Here is a 9,665-nt window from a genome sequence, read left to right on the forward strand (position 1 = left end):
AAGTATCCCAAGGAGGTCAATTAAAGTATTGAGAGGGACTTTCATATGAGAATAACTAGGAAAAATGATGACAGAACACAAACAATTAAAATATATAATATTACAAAGGATAATAGGAGCCAAATGTGAACATGTTCACCAAGTTTCAGAATGCTTCAGAATGCTTTGTGAACACCAAAGAGGTCATTTAGCATAAGTAAAAGAAGTAGATAACAAATACAAGACACACAAAGTTCGGAACCTTCAGGCTGTGTTCAGACTTCTGGTCCTGCTCATTTACCCACTCATCTGTCCATCCTTGTATTGAGTCAGCAAATATTTATAGAGGGAGCACAGTCCCTGCCCTCAAGGAGTTCAGGATCTCAGGAGAAACAGAGTTCAAGTCAATTGTACAAACATTTGGGACACCTACTAACTGCCAGGAGCTCTACCAGGGAATGCCCACAGGAGAGGTGCGTGGAATCACATAGAATCACATAGAAATGATCAACAGAGCCAGAAGAGGTATGCCAGTAGGTTCCAGAAGGGCTTCTGGGGGAGGCCATGTCTGAATAGAATTTCAAAGGATGATTAGAAAATAGTCCAGTGAGGGTGCAGGGGGTTGGAAACTTCAATGGATGGAGCACTTTTGCTGACTTTTGGCCTACAACTAAACCCAGAGACAGAGCCACCCAGACTTCTCAACTACTCCCATGAGCAAACCCTGAGTAGTGACTTTTCTCCCATCCTCTTAGACCTTTGCTTTCAGCTCTTCCTGCAGTTGCACAAAGCACTCTTTACAATGAATCTTTTATTCCAAATCATGGATAGTGGGGCTGCTCTGTTGATAAAACTCTGACTGATAGCAATTGTATATAATCTCTTGCTTTCCCCTTCTACCCAATGCACCCCAATAAGAATTTTGTTTTCCTCTCTCCATAGAAAAGCTTTTGAAAGTCACCAGCAGCCTCAAATTTTCAACCTCTGATCTACTGTTTGTTTGCATAGAACTTGTTGTGAATCGTTGAACACTACATCAAAAACTAATGAGGTACTATATATTGGCTAACTGAACATAATTTAAAAAATGATGATTATAATGTAGACGGCCTTCTTGTTCAGCTGCCTCTTCCAGAACATACTGATGAGAGAAACATCTGCAATAGTGTTTCTCCAAAGATGCTGATGGTTTTATGTAATTAATGTAGAGCAAATATGTTACCAGTGATCCCATGGAGTGTCTGGAAAATAATTAATTAAGTGAATGGACATTCCAACCCTAGGGAAGAATGCGGCTGTGGTTGGGAGGTCAAAAAATGTTGGAATGCCCATTGCAGTGCCACTACAGATAGATGGGGCTTGTGAAGGGGCTTGTGAATACGCTGGAGGTGATGCCACTATTACAATATTCATTAGTACACTCCCAAAGAGCAAATGAAGAAACATACAGTTCTTGCAGACATTGTGGTCTCTGATGCAGGCATTCCCAATCTGATCACAGCAGATATGATCAAGGAGGGCGTTGCACTGATCAATGTGAAAATAAAAAGAGTTCAAGATCCCATCATGGCTAAAGCCATCTTGGTTGGAGATGTGGATTTTGAAGAAATCAGAAAAAAAGCTGCTTACAGCATTCCAGTCCGTAGCGATATTTGTCCCATGACAATGACGATGTTAAGGAAGAATACCATTATTTCAGCAAAACTATGCTGAGGCTTGAAGAGTAGGAAGTATTGAAGCCCAAAGAGTACCAACTTATTAACAAATTAATAAGTTGTAATAAATTAATAGTAATAAATTAATAGTAAGATTATTATAAATAATAATTTATAATTTGTAATAAATTTATAATTTGTAATAAATTAATAGTAATTAATAACTTAATAAGTGTGGAGTACCAACTTATTAACAAATTAACTACTGTGTCTTCTGTCATGAACAACACTCCAAGCCAGTTCAAGAGGCAAAGCAGACCAATAGAAAAACAATATTTTTTTAATTTTTATTTTTTTTTACTGAAATGGTTTAAGATGATGCTTTGTTTTATTGAAAGCTTAAGTGGCTGGGTGTTTGCGCACATAGCTCTGCAGTACCTCACCATGGAGCATGCCAGTATCATGCTGGGTCATGTGACCCAGCCAAGAGAAGCCATTAACCTACTGATTAACCTGGAGGACATTGTTCCATTGAGAACAAACGCTTAACTTTGTCCAGTCACTTCAGTTAAAATTTGCCTTTTCTCCAAAACAAGTTGTTTCCTGTCTTGCTAATTTTGGCCATTCTAGCTGGTGCAAGGTGGTATCTCAATGTGGTTTTAATTTGAATCTCCCTGATGGCTAGTGATGATGAACATTTTTTCATGTGTCTGATAGTCATTTGTATGTTTTCACTGGAGAAGTGTCTGTTCATGTCTTCTGCCCATTTTTTGACATGATTATCTGTTTTGTGTGTTGGAGAGGATATGGAGAAAGGGGAACCCCTTACACTGTTGGTAGGAATGCAGGTTGGTGCAGCCAATTTGGAGAACAGTGTGAAGATTCCTCAAGAAATTAAAAATGGAACTTCCCTATGACCCTGCAATTGCACTACTGGGTATTTACCCCAAAGATACAGATGTAGTGAAAAGAAAGGCCATCTGTACCCAAATGTTCATAGCAGCAATGGCCACAGTCGCCAAACTGTGGAAAGGACCAAGATGCCCTTCAACGGATGAATGGATAAGGAAGATGTGGTCCATATACACTATGGAGTATTATGCCTCCATCAGAAAGGATGAATACCCAACTTTTGTAGCAACATGGATGGGACTGGAAGAGATTATGAGTGAAATAAGTGAAATTATGAGTGATTATGTGTGATTATGAGTGAATTATGAGTGATTATGAGTGAAATAAGTCAAGCAGAGAGAGTCAATTATCATATGGTTTCACTTATTTGTGGAGCATAAGAAATAACACGGAGGACATGGGGAGATGGAGAGGAGAAGGGAGTTGAGGGAAATTGGAGGGGGAGATGAACCATGAGAGACTATGGACTCTGAAAAACAACCTGAGGGTTTTGAAGGGGTGGGGGGTGGGAGGTTGGGTGAGCCACGTGGTGGGTATTATGGAGCGCACGTATAGCATGGAGCACTGGGTGTGGTGCATAAACAATGAATTCTCTTACACTGAAAAGAAATTAGATTAAATAAAAAAATTTTTTTTTTAATTTGCCTTTTCTAGAGTTGCATTTCCCAAGTACTATTCCAGTAAGAGTTGGTACTCACTTTAGGTTCCAAACCTTTTAGATTCAACTGATCAAACCAAGGGAAACATGTTGCTAGAGAAAATTAGGGAAAATGGAAAAAGGAAGAAATGGCAATTGAGTAGAAAAAAAAATTACTGTAATTTACATACATATAGTATATGAAAACTACCTGTTAATGGTCATCATTTTGTGTTTTAGTTAGTCAATGGGGAAATATTTAGGATAGTTCCATTTGCTGTTAGTCCTTGTACCTTGTGTTTTACATTCATGAAGTTTCCCCATTTTTTCCTAGGATTGAATGGTTTATTTTATTTTATAGATTGTTTGTGTGTATTGTCATATATGGCTTCTCCTCTATCCTTAAACTTCATTGTTACATCTTTGCACTGTTGGGGGTGTCTGTATGGTTTTCTTGGTATATATTAAGACCTATTTTTGAAAAACAAAATTTGAGCTTGATAATCATTAGGATAGCTTGTATACCTATGCAACTTACTTTTCCACAAAAGACTTGTCAGCAGATTCCTGATTTTCTTTGACATACCTGCTGACTTTCTCCAATGGGTTTTTGAGAACTTTAATATTAAATTTAATCAGACTTACAATTAAAAGGGTTTTTGCATTTGTTTCATATTTTTTTAAATAAAACACTTCTAACTGGTGTGGGGGAGAAAAAAGGAGCACAATACAACACTATACAACATATTCAAGAGAAACAAAAGGGAGAATGGTGTAACTGGGTGATGGACATTAAGAAGGGCACTTGATGTAATGGGCACTGGATGTTATAAGCATCTGATGAATCACTAAACTCTACCTCTGAAACTGAGAGAGAGAAACAAGACTAGAGATTGTTCAGAAAACTATTGCACTAGCCAAACCCTAAAAATGTGGCCCAAACTAAGACAGTGACTTTGGGATTAGATGACACCAAATAGATTCAGTTCATGAGACATTAGTAACAAAGAATTTGCAGGGCTTCATCTCCCACTGAGTATAAAATACAAAATGAGGACAATTTCCTGTTTTCTGAAAGAACAGAAGGTGTTGCCAATCATGAAGATGGGGACTAGAAAAGGGAGAACTGATCTGGGTTTAGGGAAAATGTGTCTAATTCTTAATATTTTGAATTTGAGATGCTTATGACACCACATGATGAGGATGTCCAGTTCCAGCTAGAGGTATAGTTTGGAGCTCAAAAGCACAGTTTTTGCTGGAAATATAGTGTGTAGATTGGATTTAAAACACAAGAGTGAATGAGGTCATATAGAAAGATTGTGAAGAACACAGAAAGTAGGAAAAGAAGTCAGAGACAAATCCTAAAGAAAATTAACATGTAAGGAATAGGAAGAGAGTAACAGTAAAGAGACAGAAAACAGCAGAGAGGTAGAAAGCCAATGTGTAGTTTCATGAAAGTTAAGAGAATGTTTCAAAAAGTGGAGAGTGGCAATGATACTGCTTTAAAGTCAAGTGACAGGAGAATTAACAAGTTCTAATTTGATTAAGGAGCTAGGGAGCTGTTGGCAATCTTAGCAAAATAGTTTCAGGGGATAGTGAGATCAAAACTCCAGATCACAAGGGATTAAGAAGATGAGGAAGGGAGGCAATCCCCTTTCTGTAATTCAGTAGGAGCCAGTATTCTTCTTTTATTAGTTTCAGAGGTAGAATTTAGTGATTCATCAGTTGCATTATAATACCCAGTGCTCATTACATCCAGTGTCCTGCTGAAGGCCCATCACCCAATTATCCCTCCCCACCACCCACCTTCCCTCCAGCAACCCTCAGGTTGTTTCCTAGAGTTCAGCATCTCTTATGGTATGCCTCCCTCTCTGTTTTCATTTTGTTTTAGTTTTTCTTCCTTTCCCCTATGTTTCTCTTGTGTTTTTTTTTCTTAAATTCCACATATGAGTGAAATCATATGGTATTTGTCTTTCTCTGACTGACTTATTTCACTTAACACAATACCTTCTAGTTCCATGCATGTTGTTGCACATGACAAGATTTCATTCTTTTTGATGACATCTTCTTTTTTTTAAAAAAAGATTTTATTTATTTAATTGACAAAGAGAGAAATCACAAGTAGTCAGAGAGGCAGGCAGAGAGAGAGCAGAAGCAGGCTCTTTCCTGAGCAGAGAGCCCGATGCGGGGCTCAATCCCAGGACCCAGAGACAATGACTTGAGCTGAAGGCAAAGGCTTAACCCACTGAGCCACAGGCGCCCTCCCCCCCCAATCTTCTTTAGTCATTCATCTGTTGATGGATCAGGGCTATTTCCATCTGTTGGCTGTTGCGGACATTGCTGTTTTATGCAGTGGGGTGATCCTTTGAATTGCTATGTTCGTATCCTTTTGATAAATACCTCATAGTGCAATTGATGAGTCATAGTATAGCTGTATTTTTAACTCTTTAAGGAACCTCCATACTGTTTTCCAGATTGGCTACACCAGCTTGCATTCCCACCAACAGTGTAAAAGGTTCCTCTTTCTCCACAACCTTACCAACATCTGTTTTTTCCTGAGTTGTTCATTTTAGCCATTCTGATCACTATGAGGTGGAATCTCATTGCAGTTTTGATTTGTATTGCCCTGCTGGTGAATGATGTTCAGTATCTTTTCATGTGTCTATTAGCCATTTATAGGTGCCCCTTGGAGAAATGTCTGTTCATGTCTTTTGCCCATTTCTTGACTGGATCTTGGGTTTGGGAATACTGATTTTGATAAGTTATTTGTAGATTTTGGATACTAGCCATTTATCTGATAAGGTATTTGAAAATATCTTCTCCCATTCCATAGGTTGCCTTTTAGTTTTGTTGACTGTTTCCTTTGCAAAAGCTTTTTATCATGACGATATCCAAATCATTCATTATTTATTTTGTTTCTCCTGCCTTGGGAGACATGTTTAGCAAGAAGTTGTTGGCCAAAGTCAAAGAGGTTGCTGCCTGTGTTCTTCTCTAGGATTCATGTCTCACATTTAGGTCTTTCATTGATTTTGAGTTTATTTTTGTGTATGGTGTAAGAAAGTGGCCAAATTTCATTCTTCTGCATGTGGCTGTCTGATTTTTCCAACACCATTTGTTGAAGACATTGTCTTTTTTTCCATATTCTTTCCTGTTTTGTTGAAGAGCAGTTGACCAAAGAGTTAAGGGTCCATTTCTGGGTTCTTTATTCTGTTCCATTGATTTATGTGTCTGTTTTTGTGCCAGTACCATACTGTCTTGATGATGACAACTTTGTAATGCAGCTTGAAGTCTGGAATTGTGATGCCTCCACCTTTGCTTTTCTTTTTAATCATTCCTTTGGCTATTCAGGGTCTTTTCTTGTTCCATACAAATTTTAGGATTGTTTGTTTCAGCCCTATGAAAAATGCTGATGATATTTTAATAGGGATTGCTTTGAATGTGTAGATTGCTTTGAGTAGCATAGACATTTTAACAATATTTGTTCCTGCAATTCATGAGTATGAAATGTTTTTCCATTTCTTTGTGTCATCTTCAATTTCCATCATAAGGTTCTATAGTTTTCAGAATACAGATCTCTTACCTCTTTGGTTAGGTTTATTCCTAGGTATCTCATGGTTTGGGGTACAATTGTAAATAGGATTGATTCCTTGGTTTCTCTTTCTTCTGCCTCATTGTTAGTGTATAGAAATGCAACTGAATTCTGTGCATTGATGTTATATACTATGACTTTACTGAATTCCTATCAGTTCTAGCAATTTTTGGGTGGAGTCTTTTGGGTTTTCTGCATAGAGTATCATGGTGTCTGCAAAGAGTGAGGGTTTGACTTTTTTTTTTTTTTTTGCCTATTTGGATGCTTTTATTTCTTTTTGTTGTCTTATTGCTGTTGTTAGGACTTCTAGTACTATATTGAACAAAAGTGGCAGGAGCTGACATCCCCATCATGTGCCTGACCTTACGGGAAAAGCTCTCAGTTTTTCCCCATTGAGGATGATATTTGCTGTGTGTTTTTCTGATATGGTTTTTATGATATGGAGGTATGAGGAACTAGCATTTTTAATCCCAGTCCTTACATCTTTGAGATTCACTTCCCGCCGATAGTATGGGGAATATATTTGCTGAGAAATCATTTGCAACATTAAGCTAGGCACAAATTTTAACTGTACATTTTCTTACTTTAAATTATACTTATTCGTAGACTGTGGCATCAATAATCAAATGGCAAAATGTGTCCAGCATCCCAGAAGACAACCCCAGGCCCCTTCCAGCCAACAGCCCCTCTGTCACCCCACCACTGAAAAATGTTTTGGGGATCTATTTCACAAGTCACTTTTGCTTATGTTTTAATTAGCTTCATATAAATTAGCTTCATATAAATGGAATATTGTACCTGTGTAATTAATTCATTTGTTATGCTAATAAATACTACTTAAGTATTATAATAATAACAACAGCAAAGCCATAAAAAAGACAACCTAATATTTCTACACCTAAGAAATCATCTTCACTGTATAGATGGCAGTGAAATCACTCCCTTTGGAGAAGGCACAACTTCTTTAAAACTACCATGAAATAAACATGTAAACAATAGAAAGATGTATTCAGTATTATGTGTAAGTTCACCTTTGCTTCTTTCCCAAATCCTAAATCCCTATGCCTTCTCTATTGGTGACTGCTCTGCACACTTTGTCACATGTCCTTCCAGAACTTTTTCTATACATTACATATGTTTCATTCAACAAATAATTATTGAGTGCCTACTATCAAAAGATCTCACTATCTGTGAGATCTTTTGTATTACAGACTTTTTGGTACTGTTTTTGACATAAAACAAATTTCACTGGATATATATTGGAGAATTTTCTGTCTGTATCTATACATCTAACTTACATTTGTAATGCCTCATCATATTTCATAAGATATACATATAAGCCAAAAATTGTTTTCTAGTCCCCTGCTAATGAACATTCAGGTTGATTCCAATTTGGAATGCAGATTCTAATCTGCATTGTGTAACAATGCAGAGTATATTTAATTTTTATTTATCTTGTGTCCATATGCAAGTATTCATGTAAGCTGTATTCCAAAAATGGAATTGCTGGTCAAAATATGCACTTTTGATTTTTCTAGACCTTGCCAGCTTTTGATAGCTATTGCAAATATACCATCAAAATGTCTGCAGTAATATGCATCACAGGATATGAGTGCATGTTTCCTTGTGTCCCTCACCAGCTCCAGATATGATCTCTTATCTTCTTAACTTTTGTCAATCTAACCAGTAAAATATGGCATCTTGCTGATGTTTTAGTTTATGTTCCCCTGATTATTAGGGAGGTTGAGCATCTTTTCAGTACTTAGGGATCATTGTTGTTGTTTATCTGGGACTTTATCCTTCCTTCTGCCAAATGTCTTTTTCTTACTGATTTGTGTGAATTCTTTATTATGACTGTAACTCATTCTGTTCTATGTGCAGCAAATATTTTCTTCTGATCTTTGACTCTTGTTTTAACTTTGCTTACTATGTCTTTCACTAATCAGTAGTGGTTTGAATGGTTTTTGTTTTATTTTGTTTTGTTTTTGTTGGTCAGATCTGTCAATCAATTCCTTGCTTAGTAAACTCTTCATGACCCCAAGGTGATGAAAAAAAATCCCTCTATAGGTTTTCTTTTAGCACCTTTTAAAGTTAGGCTTTCCATTTGAGAAATATGTTTCATCTAGAGTTTACTTTTGTATTTGGTGAAAGGCAGGACTCTAATTATTTCTTCATCAGGTAGACAGTTGTCCCAAATGATCTTATCTGATCATCCATCCTTTCCTATTTCTCATTGCATACCTTCTTCCTCAATCCCATATATCCATAGGAACTGATTTCCCATGGATATATCTAGTTACAGGTGTTCAGCCACATCATTTAAAAAAAAGGTGAATATAAAATGTTTCATGATATAAATATATTTCCAAGTCTTACTAGAAGCTCACTAATGGTTTCCAGGCTCTATCAACTTCCCTGCAACTTCAAAACACTTTCTCCTCAACTAGAAAAGCTTGGCTGGGGTAGGTGGTTTAATTGCCATGTTAATAAAGAAGGCTGCCTCAGAGGCTGCTGTTCTCCACAGTGGAGGGGCTCAGGGACATCTGGCACAATGACAGCCCCAAGGAAAGACCAATGAAATTACCACATCTCCATCAATTTTCCTCCAAGGAAGTGTCTTTGTAAAGTCCTTTTGCGCATTCACTGATGTTTGTGAGTTATCATGGCTTAATGTAAAAAAAAAGTGTATTTCAAGACAAAAAGCCTTTCTTCTTGATAATAGTCAAGAGAGTTGGGAGAGATTAGCCAAATCATAGTATTCTAGAGATGGCATGTCATGGCTTTCATCATTTTTTCAAAAGTAAAGAAAATGTTTTATTACTGTGAACTGATTCGGGTAGATCAAACCAAAGTGCTGCGGTTCATTTCTGTTTTGTAATTGTCCTTAATGCCT

The 9,665-nt window shown here is 37.1% G+C and overlaps 1 pseudogene across 1 annotated transcript in view; it reads left to right on the plus strand.

Moving 5' to 3' along the window:
* LOC308341619 (bifunctional methylenetetrahydrofolate dehydrogenase/cyclohydrolase, mitochondrial-like) overlaps positions 1-2,183 on the plus strand; it is an 86,476-nt pseudogene extending 84,293 nt beyond the window's left edge. The window contains exons 2-3 of the transcript in view: positions 1,031-1,726; positions 2,033-2,183. The product of the transcript in view is annotated as a bifunctional methylenetetrahydrofolate dehydrogenase/cyclohydrolase, mitochondrial-like (transcript). The remainder of the gene's footprint in view (positions 1-1,030; positions 1,727-2,032) is intronic.
* Positions 2,184-9,665: the final 7,482 nt, after the last annotated feature.

Source organism: Martes martes (assembly GCF_963455335.1).
Source record: "Martes martes genome assembly, chromosome: 4".
Lineage (NCBI taxonomy): Eukaryota > Metazoa > Chordata > Mammalia > Carnivora > Mustelidae > Martes > Martes martes.